We start from the raw sequence: 17,601 nt of genomic DNA, 5'->3' as shown, positions 1-17,601 counted from the left end.
AAGTCTGAAATAACTTAAGGTTTATGTTCTGTCGGAAATTTTAATATTCTGTTATATCTGTTTTGTCTCTATAATACAGTTGTATACTTGTTCAATTAAGAACTTTAAAGTAAGTTAGGAATTAATTAGGTTTAGGTAGTTCTTTATCAAGAAAAGGATAATTATTATACTTATGTTTTCTTTTAGAATAGAAGATAGATAGATAGAAAAAAATATTTATTTTCTTGAAAATATGTACAATAGTAAAATTATATAAACATCATTTATACCTTAAGCACAAACACAAACATAATTTCTTTTAGAATTTAGTTAAATAAGTTGAAAGATTATTGTCTGTTTATTGAAATATATTGCGTATTGAAATCTGAATGAAAAGTGATAAAACCAAACTGTATGCAGTATCTAATATTTGCAAAGTTTTTGTAACTAAACATTAAACTTGGGGATTTAGAGTTTAGAACGTATCTCATAATCTAAGTAGCTATGTATATATTTAAGTATTACAAGTAACACTCCCGAGAATTTCCTATAGTCATCCATCTTCAGTTGCCGATCCACAGCCTAAATGGAGTAATACTCACGATCGTGTTTAATGATGTGCTGTATATTTTATTGACTTATTTGTTTGTTTCTGAGTTATGTTATGTTAACTTTATAGCGAATCCACTTACCACTACGGCACATATTGTGATTCTGACGGTGAAAGTATAATAAGCCTTTGAAATATGTCACCATAAATCATACATGGTACTGAATAGTTTCACAGTAGATCTTTAAACTAATTATTATTCAATAAAAAGATCCTGTAGTATCCGAAATGGATAAAAATATGTTACTTCATACCTAATTTATTTTCAATATATTAATTCCTTTTTGTGTATCATAAAGGCCTTACCAGTTTATCAAGTATCTGATAACATGCCAGTGACATAAGTGAAGTGTCAACGTAACATGTTCTGTCACCGTAAATGTATGAATATTATTTTATATATAAAACATATATATAGAAAAATGATATTTGTATGTATGTATGCACGTGTTTTGTGTGTAATTTTTCTGGAGGGGCCGCCTCAATTTCAGTCATTCATTCTGTTGCACTCGATAATTGTTCTGCTCTAAGTTTTAGACCCTAAAAATGTTTTTGGTAACCAAGCATATCAAAGGGTATTATTAATGAATATATACAAATACAAATTTACGGTACTGATGAAAAGCCACCGTCAGGAGCTGCGTTATCTATAAAATCTAAGATCGGAAATCCGTGTAGGCACATTTTATTATTAAAGGATGTCTGATTTTGATCATGGTCTTTTATTTGTTATTAATGTCACTTAATCTGTTTTAACCTGTTATTAAGAGATGAATATCAGCAATCCATTTAAAATTCTTAAACATATCTTTATAACGCAAGACGTAATGTAAGGATCGATTGGAATGTTACATCAAGTATATGATCAAGTTAAAACTTAAAAACTATAGATAACAAAAGCATATTACATCAATTTAGTAGTAGCTTAACATTATATTTATTTATAACAATACAATTCAAGCCAGTGGAAACTGTTATAACAATAAGACCCCTCCTGATCTCAAGAAAGAATTAGTGATTTGTGATCTGCCATGGTTCACAAGGTCCGTTCCATCTCAACCTGTAACATACAAGTTTAACGTATGAAGATTTTATTCAACAATCTCTTTACGAATTGTAATTTTGCCAACAGGTTTTTTCGTAGCATCAGAGAAGAGTAACAGAAATGTAATGCCTGTTGGAAATAACGTTAATATATTTGTACATAGTTTAAATAATTTATGATTATAATAATAATAATTCATATGATAGCGATTAACAGTATTAAAAATATACATTTAAATTTGGTTTAAAAAAAGTATAGACGTTATTTTAACATAAAAATAAATTTCGAAATAAAGGATAACTTAGTATAAGTTGTCTAATTATAATTTTTTAATGAAACCTAAAGACAAAATTTAAAGTACTAGTATTTGGTCTATTTTAGTTGTCAAAGTCTAGAAGAAAACGGTATAGTTAGCAAATGACGGAATGTGGCATTACATATAATTCTTATACCTAAATTCCAATACTTAAGAAAGAAAAAACGCTAAACTACAAAACCTATTATTCTATGAGCCGAGATCTAATTTGCTCATAGATCTAATTTGCTAAGTATAACCAAACAACCTGCCTCAGGGATTTTTCTAAGATAGAGATTAATCGACAGCCGTACTATTTTGGTACAGGTTAAAATGGGATGGGTTAAAAAAATTACACTATAATTTTTCCTCGGGTAAAATTAAACTATATTTCAATTTTATATTTACCTTGTGAAAAATAAATATGTTTTTTTATAACGTCTTTAAATTCCAAGCAACTAACTTTAAACTATCCTATACAACTGGCTTAACTGTCCAAAAACATATATTCAGAATGTGCTTTTAATGCAAATCTGGTTATTTTGCCAACATGTAGGTATAGGGAAAACTGCTTATTTCAACAGATTATGTGCAAAACGTTTCCTAAACAGTCATATTTTTTATGGATTTTCTTTATGGCCCAGCACGGATGACGTTTTTATATCTATTTTTTTTAAAAAGCACTTTAAATGCGCCTTGAATATTTAACCTCTTAGCTTTCCTAAGAGTTGTATAACTGTATATTAAGCCTTATGATTAGTCTAATTCTTATCTGACAATAATTATACCTCGTTACTATGAGAACGCAATATTAAACCTTAATGCTTTTAGAAAAATTATCAACACAGTGGCATCCTGAATAGTTTTGTCCTTTTTATTATAGTTTTATAAGATTGATTCTTTCTCTTCACAAGCAAAATAAGTTAAGGAGGAACAAGGAGATGGAACTACAAAAAATAAATTACCTTAATTGTTGTTAGCCTTAAGGGCTTTGAGAAATCTCCGGAGAAGAAAATTGAGGGGCCAAAGTTGGACTCAGCAGTTATAAAAGGACCAACTTCGCCAACTCCGAGTCCACTTCTACCACTTACTTAATTTCTTTTTGTTTTCCTAAGTAGAAAATATCCAACAATACGAGAGAAGAGAGCAAAGTTTGCAGCTTAATTTAGCGTAACTCTTATAATTACTTATAATACATTAAATTTCTCTTATATATTTTATTATTTGACAACAATATTTCCCTTCCTTCTAGTGCTATAATTTTTAAGATTCGTATAAAAGAACAATAAAATTCATTTATTTCTATGAGGTCTTAGTATGCTACCAAATATGGCAAGTCTCGTTTTTTATTCTAAAAAACTCCATTAAATGTACAAGTTATTACAAGTTACAAGAAAATTAAACTTCAATCAGTTTTTACGTTTAAGATATAACCGGTGTATAGCTTCATTTAATACTCAAAATAAGGGATTTATAGCGAAAGTTCGTAATAAAAATAAAACATTTGTTTATTGGACATATAATTCACATATTTTTATGGTTTGGAATAAAATTAAGTATTAATTTTAGAAATAGTTTTAGTTTAGTTTGTCATCAGTTTTATCTAGAAATAATAATGGCGAAAACCAATATATTTATTACTTTAACACAAACTTAATTTCAAATTTCAAGGTTTTGTTCAGCAAAACTAACATTATCTTTTAAAATTATATTTTTAAACTTAAATAATTATTATTTGAAACCTAACTAAAATTAAAATTAAAATATACTATTTAAAGTATTGTATGTTTAACGAAAGATTTAAGGTTTGTATGTTTCATTTTTTTCACGAGCTTAAATATAAAGATATAGATAAATATAAATAAATAAAGAATACTGAGTTCAATGATGGTACATATTACTCCATGCGATTTAGCTGAGCGTTAGTGAATATTTTACATAGGTCAAATGGGGAGGGCCGATTATTAGGACCCTATTTAGTATAAACTCATAACATCTTAACATCATACTACAGTCATAATCGTATATTAACTCTTGTCTGGACCATTTGACTGATACTTAATATCGATATCTGTTATTCACAATCTAAAACCAGAAAAGTAATTCCAGTAACAAGTTAAACAATAAAACGTTGTTGTTATAAAGACAATGTTTCGTCCTGCTTTGATTCATTATTGTTTCCAACTTGGTCATCAGAACATTTGTGCAACAAAGAATATGATCATTCAATATCTACGTTTTACTACCATTATCAATAGTTTTATAAAACTTGTAATAAATATTTAATTTTTGTGCATGTATTATATCTGTAAGCAATGTAAACAAAACTAATCAATTTCCGTTTAATTATAACGAAATAATGATTTTCGATTCTTGTTACTCAGATAGAGAAGGGTTATAAAGCAAAAAAATTTTATTTTAATTTTAATAAATTTTAAAAATTGAATACAAAAATTTCTGGAATTGAGTTTAAGTATTTAAAGAAACACATAAATAAAAATATCATAGTCAACCAATTTGAGCTGTTTTATTTTTTATTTGGAAGTAATTCATGAAATATATGAAACGAATATTGTAATAAAGGATATGAAGCTTTCACAAGATGTATAAAAAGCAGCTGTCGAGTCTCCAACGTAACCAGAGGAACTCACTGTCACAAAATCACATCTGATTTGTGATTCACTTCCGGTGTCATTTCCGGTCCAGAAGTTGATTATATTCACTGATGTGACAGCTCGTAAATTCTAAGTGAACAATAAACAGTTCTCCTCTGTATATGCGTAACTGATGAGAGTTTTTTCTTTGATTTCTCTTACAATTATTTCGTATTAACAGTATTAACAGTGCTAATAATATGTTTTTTAATTTGTCTGTATCAATTTATAGACTGCGATTGAAAATTACTAAACGAATTTGTCAAGCAATCGTCATACAATAATTAAGCTGCTAAAAATGCATTTATAGTAAATCGGCGCTTGATAATTGTAATTATTTTAGTTAACGATGGAAGGTTTGAAACCATACAAGGGTACGGACGTTTTCCACCGTTATAGGCTATAAAAGGTATAACACAACGTTTCTAGGATTGAAATCTATTCTCTTTGTCAGGTGGAGGAGGTATTAATACATACAAAAATTAAGAACAGAATGAAGTAATCAAGGGAAAGAAAAGAGTTCAAATACACCAAAAAGCTGCTTGGAGCCCAGTCCAGGCGTTTTCAATGCACAGGATACAAGTCCCGAGCTCAAGTACGAGGGTCACAATCACACATCACACTAGCACAAGCTACAGAGGGATACTAACGACGAAGAGAACAGATTCCAACTCTCGGAACGATGTATTCTACCTTTTATAACATATAACAATATTAAAATTTAAATTTTACACCTTACCTTGGGAAAAGGTGATTTATGGTGTAACAGAATAATTTGGTATTTTTTACATTTTATAAAAATGTATAGCTAGATGTTAGATTCAAAATATACTTCCACACAGATGAAGTAACCAAATTTAATATTGCCAAATAAAAAAGAATAGCAGATTGTATTTAGCCAATGTGAATTCAAATAAGTAAACACAACATATTGGAACTAATACATTCCTCATGTACAATCTTGTTATAGGTACACGAGAAAGACTTATACACGGATGCCTATTTATCATTTAATTCATATATTTCAGTCAATCATATCTGCAAATCCATATGTGACACATATGACTGGATACAAAGAGAAGTAAGGTAACAGATCCCTCAGGCTGCGTCTCAAAGAGATAAGGAGATACATCTGTATCTCGCGTTGGTTCACTGAATATTTAACTTGGGTGTGACATTTATTGAATATGATATTTATATATGCCTAGTTACAGCTTAGCAATACGATATGCATTAGAATTGAGCTGTTCTACTTACGATAAAATTATTATCCTGTATAATAGCACTAGGCGTAAAGCCATAATGTTTGAAAACTTTTGACTAGAGTAATAATATTATTCCTCTATTTTTAATTATTATGAGAGATTTGAAACCAATGTCTCTTACACAATACTTGACTACTTCAATGATAAAATTATCTGTTGAGATATATAATTGGTTGCAAAGGTAGTTAAAATATAAAGAAAATAATATATTCATAATACATTTAAGTTCATACAGAGTAATCAAATTTTAATATCTGACAGATTTGTGTACCGACAGCACTTAGAGGAAATCGCAAAGTAAATTTAATGAGTTTACACAGTTGCATGGATGTTGATGGATACCAATCTACGTCGTAGTACTATTATTAATTTCTCCGCGTAATTAGCTGACCATTTCAATTAGCTCTCTTTAATCATGGATTAATTAATATTAAATAACTAAACGATAAGTTGATTAAATTATGAAGTTTATTTTGTTTATTTCTCGTCTAATAATCCGAATGTTACAATGGTTATAAATTCTTCTATAGTTATTATTTACATGATGAATTTCTCTCCAAGAGAATTACTCAATAGGAAATATGAGGTATTATTAATCCATAGTATACAATTTTTTGTTCCAAGTTTTGAGTGCAATATGAAACAAAGATGTCCCTGTTATTAGTATTAAAACTAAATGTTAGAATTTTACATAAAAAGGGTTAATTATAGAACATATATAAGAAAATATATAAAGGAGAAATGTTTCTCTCCGTCTTTTCTCCAGGAGATCTATAATGGGAAATTTAAAGCGTCGGCCAAAATCATGATCATTCCGTCCACTTTATAATCGGGATTACTTTTCCAAGTTTAAAAGTGTTTTGGAAAATGCCCTCATCAATACTCTTATTGATTATATGAAGCAAGGGAAAATTAAAATATGCCAAAATTTTAAGGAATGGAGCCAGAATGTTATCAATGCCGCCCTTCATATCCGTGTCAACGTGCTCTAGTTCTGGGTCCGTTATGGGTTCTAGCCGGAGGTAAGCGTCTGCCCGGTACTCATCTTCATTCGTGACGACTTCAGTTATACATGAGAAACCGCACCGGCTAGGCTGTCCCCCAACTTTCGCGTAATATTTGTTGAATACACCTTGTATCTTTTACATCGTAGAGTTTTAACCTTTCATAGACGCCTAGAAATGATCAATTATTTGGAATCTTTTCTTTATTTTTGTTTATACCTAAGGTTTCTGCAATATTTCCCAACATATTTTGATTTGGTATTTTTCCAGTCATTGACTTTATTAGAATAGTTGTCTAAATTTTGAAGGAATTAATTATTTTTGTTAAAACATTACGGCCATTTTTAATTTGGGTTTTCAAAGCAGAGTCGAAACGTTGTCTTTATAAACGATAGCCCACCTCTTCTCTTGTCTGGATTGATCTGATCAAACCGCTAATCATCCAAATTGTTTCATATGCTTAATTTTTTATGGAAATTGTGATATTTTCGTTCGCAATGTAAAAATATTTTTGAAGCTGCTTGACGTAATTTCCACAACTTGATTCAACTTGTTTATTGTTTAGTACTGGAAACCAATTTCAACAAGAGATAAGATGGCTTGCAACCTCAACGAGATGTTAATTGTTCTTATGTTTAAACAAAGTCTGACCTAGTTTTTTGTCCAGCTTGGTTGAAACAAGGCAACGGTAAAATAATCATATGTCATTTCAATCGTTAATGTTAAAAAAAAAAATATGATTTATACCATTAGAAAACCCTAAAATCTAGTAGATACATTTATAAACTTACAAAAACCCGCCTCATACATAAAATCAAGGTATCTTTGAGAGGGCTTATCCACGGTATCTATTAAAAAATTATGTTTACAACCAGACAGTGCAAATCCGACCCAACACTTTGCCTACCGTCGAGATAAAACCCAAGTTCGCCGGATGTACAGTGCTTTCTTACCACAAAACTTTATGTCCACTTTAATACACGTTGCACCATGCAAATAAATTTCTTCTGAACACGCAAAAACATGCATTCATAAAAACAAAATCACACCGTTCTTCTGGTTCTTACTGCATTTGTTAACAATCACATCATATCCATCCATACCCACTTGCGGAATACTCTCATCTAGCTAAGAATCTATTACAACGATAATGCCGAATTTTTAGTTAAATTTACTAAGAAATATCATAATTTTTTCCATTTATATTGGGCTAAGAAGCTATATAACATATATAATATATATATATATAGTGACTTCCGATATATATGGGCCGGGCAGCGGGCCGCTTTGCAAGGACAGGATCGCTCAGCGGTCACCTATCCAAGCAGCAGCCAAGCTCGACGTTGCTTGATCTGGTTATCTTGCGATAACCGCCTTAACTACACTGTGCCATTGGCAAATAATGCCGAATTTATAGTTAAATCTATTAAGAATAATCATAATTTTTTTCCATTTATATGTAACTATAACAATTCAAACTAAGAATTCATAAAGACTTTCTCAATTCTACAGTATGAGAAAATCTGATAAGTGCCTACCACTTTATTTACGCATGCATTCACAACTCTACTATAAGCTATCTCATCCAAAACATCATCCATTGAGCTGTAAAACGCAACCTAACTGCCGACTTTTTTCCTTCTAATATTTACCACATTAAAAGTTATCAAGCCCTTAAAAAGTGAAAGTGAGTTTTGTGTACTCCAAATACAAAACTGAAATTGTATTGTATTTTGTCAATTTGTATTGTCTTTGTCGTATTGGATAGTTTGGTCATAAAAGTATCCTATGAAAACTCAAATTATCGGCGCAAATAGGATACACTCGTCTTATATCTTAATAATCACTCATATGTTTAGCTTATAGTGTGGATTCAACTGCCTTTTTATCATTAGAAATAAAATTGCTTACCGTGTACATATGATATAAGGTTGTAACATTTATAATAAATACAAGTGTGAATATTAAAAATAGGTGTATAGAACGTGGAAACTGGAAGAAAACAATGTTACAAGTCTATATTTAGTAATTTTACACTCAAATTGGTGCGAATAATGTGAATAATTGGTAGGAATTCAAACCAATCATAGCTGACAATGTAGCTGAACTCATTTTCTATACATCAGGAATGACAAGTGAAATAACAAACTTTGAAAAATAATTTTTAAACAAAATTAACTTTTATGCTTTATAAAAAGTAACATTAGTGTATTCGATTCTGTGCGTGTTAATATCCTACTCATAATCAAAGCATACTGTGTAGAAAACACTTGTTGAACGTTCGACAGTATGCCCTATAGAGAAACTCAGAAAGACTTGGTCCAAAAATTGTGGGAGATTTCCCCTCATTCGAGTATTTAGTTCGTTATGCTCACGCTAGGCAAGTTACTTTACAATAAAATGAACTTTATGTACAAGTAACAGTTTTTAGTCCAGTATATTATACGCTCTTTACAGAACTTCATAACTGGTGGGTCCGGACCAACATGTTCCAGGCCGGACCAGCGTGAGGTACGGTGTGTGTGTGTGTGTGTGTGTGTGTGTGTGTGTGTGTGTGTGTGTGTGTGTGTGTGTGTGTGTGTGTGTGTGTGTGTGTGTGTGTGTGTGTGTGTGTGTGTGTGTGTGTGAAATGCCTTACACTTTAACGGTTGAGTAAAACATAAATCATTGACAAGATATTGTTCTGAAAGTAAATATGGAAAGATTTGAACAGTATTTTACGATAAAAGTAATCTGGAAAAACATCTGAATATTCTGAATTAAACTACAGTAGATTAGTTAGTTTTTAAACCTGGAGAAATCTTATAAAATTTGTACCAATAAAAATTATTTTATTTTTTGTTTTAAGAATCTTTCTGGGTTTAAAACGGTTGATTGATTTTAATTAACTTTTCATAAATCATAACCATGTACTTGATTAATGTCATTTGTTCCACAAATATCGGATTTTTAACGCCGAATAGTTTTAGTCATATGTGATGTGCTATGCGTTTATTTGAAGTTTATTATTAATTATGTCTCATAGGTAATTAATTCGATTAAATTCAAGGCACACAAGTAACAGTTTATAAGGGGTTGATTTCCACTAACCTAGTTTTGGAGATATAAATATATCTTTGACTGATTGAGAGTGAAACGCCATTTTATCTAACAATGCATATAGTTTTTTCTATGAAAACCAATTTATCAATTTTATTATATTCTTCATGTTTTTGTAGTAGCTTAAAAATTAATAAACTTGTATGTTGGTTGCTAACTCTGGAAGATGTTACAACAGTCAGTAATATTCAACTTGTTGACTACCATCTGGAATCCTCGCCAAATCGTCACACCTGAGACTGTGAAAAAGGGACCAGAGGTTTAGCCTGGTACCTCTTCTAACTAGTAAGTAAAGATGTTTTATTTGTTACCTGTGTCTCAACTTTTGTTATCTACATTATAGAGGCGTGTTCATGACCTGTTTTTATTTTTATGCTTATTAAAAGTAAATTAAAAGTTAAAATCAGGTATTGAAAATTGTTTAGGCACAATAAAATATTCTTACTTAATGAGAAATGCATACTCATACTTACAATATTTTTATCAATAAATTAATATGTTTCTTCAGTATTTTCCAGCGTATTTTAAAAGATAATTAGTATAAGTGACGAATAAAACATTGAACTGCATGGGAAACTACGACAATGACTAGTTTAAACGACATGAAAACAAGTAGGTAGGGAATTAACTGTAAATTACATGCTTTAAAGCGGAGAGATAAAATTAATTAAAATCGAAAAAAATTGTTGCCAAAGACTTTAATAATGCAATCGAGGCTTTATAAAGAATTGATAAACTACAATATTAATGTTCTCGCCCTAACTGTATGTATTATAGGAGAAAGTAATTTAAAAGCATTATAACTTGACTACTGCAGACACCATAACGTGCAAGCTGTCCTCTCAGCATATGCACAGTGAAGGTGATAATATCCAATCTTTCTCTGCCACAATTACCGCCACGGTAGTACCTGAAATATTGCTTAAGTGCTTTAATATCGACACTCTTATCTCCCTATCCCTCCTTATCCCTCAATCCGTGATATCTATGTATCCAACCTCAGGCTAATCATCCATTTGGTCTATGCCTGGACTTCGAATTATTCTAGTTCTTTACAAAATATATTACCTACTTACGCATAATTGTAGGAAATTATTTTTGTGTACATCTGACTGTCGTGTTACCAAACTTACCTCACTAATTAATCTGTTCACCCTGTCCCTCTTTGGACGTATAATTAGCATTTAAATTAATTATTAATGTTTTTTTTTTCTAGGCAATAATATTACATGCGTACTCCAGATGAGCTTATTACTGTATATTTAGCTCCCTCTAATATTATTATTACCTTACATTCCTTACATGGCTTTCAGCAATTTTATTACTTGCTTTCCCTTTGTACATTTCTCAATTTTTTTATAATTATAGCTGCCTAACAAGTTTAAACCAGTATAATAAGTATATTACCTGTTCATCCATGATAAGCATCTCCTTTTTGTAAATCCGTATAGTTTTAACTTGACTTGATTTATAAACGATTTCTATTTTTAGTTTACACGTGGCTATCCTATTGAGGATAAACTCTTAACTCATTGGCGCATTCAGCTTTTTTATTTACATCTTCATCCAATAATACAATGACAATGACTCTTTTTCCTAACTTTGTATACGTACTTTGCCTTTTTACGTAGGTCCTAACTTTCAGTAACTGAATCCTTGTAACTCTTCCCTTCGACCTTTTTTTGGTAAATCACGCCTTACCATAATTCTGCTCATCTCTATGATATACCACACATGCATGCTTACAGGATGTAATACCACAGTTGCAAATGTTGTACGTAATACAAGCGTAGAATACATGCGTAAGAAATGTAACTCTCAACAAGGCAAGAATATTAAAATTGTACACCAGTGTGATGTACAAACTTTATTCTGCTTGTCCTCATAAGCCATTTGCCTGTGCGATGGTCTAATAATCTAAACTGTACTATGGGGAAGAATCGATTCAATACAAGTTCTACAATTTGTTAAAAATTCCTACGGTCACAGACAGGATTTAAATCGCTCTATCACTAGCACAGATCTTAATTCCGACGACTTGGTAAACTTTAATGAATATACACTTTATGACAATTCCTCGGCTCTGAGGAACTGTCAAATGAGACAGTTCTATGTGGCTGCACCCTGATAACTGTTTCTGGCCATAGTTCATTCCACTGGATATCCGTTTTCTGACAAATCGCATTTGAATCTTATTTGTTCTGAAGTTTTTATTTGTTCTATAACTAATTATGTTAAGTTAACTACCACTTATCCCCATCCTATAAATGAGGTTTAGAAATCGTATTAAATATCGGCGAAGTCTGTTACGCGATACATCATGCAGCGTACTCCTCCCTTGTAAAACAATTTTAATGCACATGATATAGCCCGTTCATAAATGTTTTAACATTTAATAATAGTTGATGGAAAAAAATAAGTAACTAATTTATATTTTCTATAATTTGATTATTCCCAAGATTATTGCTGTGTTCAGCAAGTTTGAGTTCAATTTTTATTTGGCATTACACATATGTTTTCATACTGAACCTTCTTGTAAATATTTAAAATATCCACTTCAAAATCATAATAATAGAAGTCACTGTTTCTCAAACTATAAGAAACGTTTAAACTCTGTGGAGAACCAAATATGATTCTAGGACACATTAAAACTAAGGAGTTCTTTTTTAAACACTATATAACAGTTAAACAATTTAAATTTATTATTATTGGAGTTATTTTTAAATTAATAAATGAAATCCAGTAACAAAGAAGCTTCTTCAATGTATAATTGTTTCTAATAGTATTCAAGACACATATATTGTTAAAAGATTATATGATAACCAGTCTAGTTTGTAAAAATATTTTAATTCTAGGAACATTCAATGAAATAAATGACAAATACTGCTGTAATGATCATCATAATTTTCACGATTTTGATTTCTTATTATTTAACAATAATATTTTTTTAATACAAGTAACAAACATGTCAAAAACACGATTGTACAATTTATTGATCATTGTATAAAAACTGTAATTATGTACTACGTGTTACTAGTGACAGTGGAAGATTGTGTTATTTACCATATCTTAATAATTCTTGTTCGGGCCATCCGCCTGGTGTGACAAATCTCGTATAAATCATCGTATAAAAACTGTAATTATGTTCCTCATGTTACTAGTGACAGTGGGAGATTGTGTTATTTACCATATCTTAATAATTCTTGTTCGGGCCATCCGCCTGGTGTGACAAATCTCGTATAACTCATCGTATAAAAACTGTAATTATGTACCTCATGTTACTAGTGACAGTAGGAGATTGTGTTATTTACCATATCTTAATAATTCTTGTTCGGGCCATCCGCCTGGTTTGACAAATCTCGTATAAATCATCGTATAAAAACTGTAATTATGTACCTCATGTTACTAGTGACAGTGGGAGATTGTGTTATTTACCATATCTTAATAATTCTTGTTCGGGCCATCCGCCTGGTTTGACAAATCTCGTATAAATCATCGTATAAAAACTGTAATTATGTACCTCATGTTACTAGTGACAGTGGGAGATTGTGTTATTTACCATATCTTAATAATTCTTGTTCGGGCCATCCGCCCGGTGTGACAAATCTCGTATAAATCATCGTATAAAATTGTAATTATGTACCTCATGTTACTAGTGACAGTGGAAGATTGTGTTATTTACCATATCTTAATAATTCTTGTTCGGGCCATCCGCCCGGTGTGACAAATCTCGAATAAATCATCGTATAAAAAACTGTAATTATGTACCTTATGTTACTAGTGACAGTGGGAGATTGTGTTATTTACCATATCTTAATAATTCTTGTTCGGGCCATCCGCCTGGTGTGACAAATCTCGTATAACTCATCGTATAAAAACTGTAATTATGTACCTCATGTTACTAGTGACAGTAGGAGATTGTGTTATTTACCATATCTTAATAATTCTTGTTCGGGCCATCCGCCTGGTTTGACAAATCTCGTATAAATCATCGTATAAAAACTGTAATTATGTACCTCATGTTACTAGTGACAGTGGGAGATTGTGTTATTTACCATATCTTAATAATTCTTGTTCGGGCCATCCGCCCGGTGTGACAAATCTCGTATAAATCATCGTATAAAAACTGTAATTATGTACCTCATGTTACTAGTGACAGTGGGAGATTGTGTTATTTACCATATCTTAATAATTCTTGTTCGGGCCATCCGCCTGGTGTGACAAATCTCGTATAAATCATCGTATAAAAACTGTAATTATGTACCTCATGTTACTAGTGACAGTGGGAGATTGTGTTATTTACCATATCTTAATAATTCTTGTTCGGGCCATCCGCCCGGTGTGACAAATCTCGTATAAATCATCGTATAAAAACTGTAATTATGTACCTCATGTTACTAGTGACAGTGGGAGATTGTGTTATTTACCATATCTTAATAATTCTTGTTCGGGCCATCCGCCCGGTGTGACAAATCTCGTATAAATCATCGTATAAAAACTGTAATTATGTACCTCATGTTACTAGTGACAGTGGGAGATTGTGTTATTTACCATATCTTAATAATTCTTGTTCGGGCCATCCGCCCGGTGTGACAAATCTCGTATAAATCATCGTATAAAAACTGTAATTATGTACCTCATGTTACTAGTGACAGTGGGAGATTGTGTTATTTACCATATCTTAATAATTCTTGTTCGGGCCATCCGCCCGGTGTGACAAATCTCGTATAAATCATCGTATAAAAACTGTAATTATGTACCTCATGTTACTAGTGACAGTGGGAGATTGTGTTATTTACCATATCTTAATAATTCTTGTTCGGGCCATCCGCCCGGTGTGACAAATCTCGTATAAATCATCGTATAAAAACTGTAATTATGTACCTCATGTTACTAGTGACAGTGGGAGATTGTGTTATTTACCATATCTTAATAATTCTTGTTCGGGCCATCCGCCCGGTGTGACAAATCTCGTATAAATCATCGTATAAAAACTGTAATTATGTACCTCATGTTACTAGTGACAGTGGGAGATTGTGTTATTTACCATATCTTAATAATTCTTGTTCGGGCCATCCGCCTGGTTTGACAAATCTCGTATAAATCATCGTATAAAAACTGTAATTATGTACCTCATGTTACTAGTGACAGTGGGAGATTGTGTTATTTACCATATCTTAATAATTCTTGTTCGGGCCATCCGCCTGGTGTGACAAATCTCGTATAAATCATCGTATAAAAACTGTAATTATGTACCTCATGTTACTAGTGACAGTGGGAGATTGTGTTATTTACCATATCTTAATAATTCTTGTTCGGGCCATCCGCCCGGTGTGACAAATCTCGTATAAATCATCGTATAAAATTGTAATTATGTACCTCATGTTACTAGTGACAGTGGAAGATTGTGTTATTTACCATATCTTAATAATTCTTGTTCGGGCCATCCGCCCGGTGTGACAAATCTCGTATAAATCATCGTATAAAAACTGTAATTATGTACCTCATGTTACTAGTGACAGTGGGAGATTGTGTTATTTACCATATCTTAATAATTCTTGTTCGGGCCATCCGCCTGGTGTGGACAAATCTCGTATAAATCATCGTATAAAAACTGTAATTATGTACCTCATGTTACTAGTGACAGTGGGAGATTGTGTTATTTACCATATCTTAATAATTCTTGTTCGGGCCATCCGCCTGGTTTGACAAATCTCGTATAAATCATCGTATAAAAACTGTAATTATGTACCTCATGTTACTAGTGACAGTGGGAGATTGTGTTATTTACCATATCTTAATAATTCTTGTTCGGGCCATCCGCCTGGTTTGACAAATCTCGTATAAATAAATCATCGTATAAAAACTGTAATTATGTACCTCATGTTACTAGTGACAGTGGGAGATTGTGTTATTTACCATATCTTAATAATTCTTGTTCGGGCCATCCGCCCGGTGTGACAAATCTCGTATAAATCATCGTATAAAAACTGTAATTATGTACCTCATGTTACTAGTGACAGTGGAAGATTGTGTTATTTACCATATCTTAATAATTCTTGTTCGGGCCATCCGCCCGGTGTGACAAATCTCGTATAAATCATCGTATAAAAACTGTAATTATGTACCTCATGTTACTAGTGACAGTGGGAGATTGTGTTATTTACCATATCTTAATAATTCTTGTTCGGGCCATCCGCCCGGTGTGACAAATCTCGTATAAATCATCGTATAAAAACTGTAATTATGTACCTCATGTTACTAGTGACAGTGGGAGATTGTGTTATTTACCATATCTTAATAATTCTTGTTCGGGCCATCCGCCTGGTGTGACAAATCTCGTATAAATCATCGTATAAAAACTGTAATTATGTACCTCATGTTACTAGTGACAGTGGAAGATTGTGTTATTTACCATATCTTAATAATTCTTGTTCGGGCCATCCGCCTGGTGTGACAAATCTCGTATAAATCATCGTATAAAAACTGTAATTATGTACCTCATGTTACTAGTGACAGTGGGAGATTGTGTTATTTACCATATCTTAATAATTCTTGTTCGGGCCATCCGCCTGGTGTGACAAATCTCGTATAAATCATCGTATAAAAACTGTAATTATGTACCTCATGTTACTAGTGACAGTGGGAGATTGTGTTATTTACCATATCTTAATAATTCTTGTTCGGGCCATCCGCCTGGTGTGACAAATCTCGTATAAATCATCGTATAAAAACTGTAATTATGTTCCTCATGTTACTAGTGACAGTGGGAGATTGTGTTATTTACTATATCTTAATAATTCTTGTTCGGGCCATCCGCCTGGTGTGACAAATCTCGTATAAATCATCGTATAAAAACTGTAATTATGTACCTCATGTTACTAGTGACAGTGGGAGATTGTGTTATTTACCATATCTTAATAATTCTTGTTCGGGCCATCCGCCTGGTGTGACAAATCTCGTATAAATCATCGTATAAAAACTGTAATTATGTACCTCATGTTACTAGTGACAGTGGGAGATTGTGTTATTTACCATATCTTAATAATTCTTGTTCGGGCCATCCGCCTGGTTTGACAAATCTCGTATAAATCATCGTATAAAAACTGTAATTATGTTCCTCATGTTACTAGTGACAGTGGGAGATTGTGTTATTTACTATATCTTAATAATTCTTGTTCGGGCCATCCGCCCGGTGTGACAAATCTCGTATAAATCATCGTATAAAAACTGTAATTATGTACCTCATGTTACTAGTGACAGTGGGAGATTGTGTTATTTACCATATCTTAATAATTCTTGTTCGGGCCATCCGCCTGGTGTGACAAATCTCGTATAAATCATCGTATAAAAACTGTAATTATGTACCTCATGTTACTAGTGACAGTGGAAGATTGTGTTATTTACCATATCTTAATAATTCTTGTTCGGGCCATCCGCCCGGTGTGACAAATCTCGTATAAATCATCGTATAAAAACTGTAATTATGTACCTCATGTTACTAGTGACAGTGGGAGATTGTGTTATTTACCATATCTTAATAATTCTTGTTCGGGCCATCCGCCCGGTGAGACAAACCTCGTCTAAGGCTGATCACGTAACTGTGTCAGGAATATAATCGTTATGTTGGTGAAAAGTTTCGTAAACTTG

General features: G+C 31.9%; 1 long non-coding RNA gene across 1 annotated transcript in view; it reads right to left on the bottom strand.

The window, feature by feature from the left end:
• Positions 1-1,502: 1,502 nt before the first annotated feature.
• LOC124370395 overlaps positions 1,503-17,601 on the bottom strand; it is a 30,268-nt gene continuing 14,169 nt past the window's right edge. The window contains exon 2 of the long non-coding RNA XR_006923181.1: positions 1,503-1,649. This is a non-coding gene — a long non-coding RNA (uncharacterized LOC124370395). The remainder of the gene's footprint in view (positions 1,650-17,601) is intronic.

This window comes from Homalodisca vitripennis, unplaced genomic scaffold, assembly GCF_021130785.1.
Source record: "Homalodisca vitripennis isolate AUS2020 unplaced genomic scaffold, UT_GWSS_2.1 ScUCBcl_157;HRSCAF=1438, whole genome shotgun sequence".
Taxonomy (NCBI): Eukaryota; Metazoa; Arthropoda; class Insecta; order Hemiptera; family Cicadellidae; genus Homalodisca; species Homalodisca vitripennis.
The sequence above is the reverse complement of the archived record's forward strand: the minus strand, read 5'-3'. Positions and strand labels throughout refer to the sequence as shown.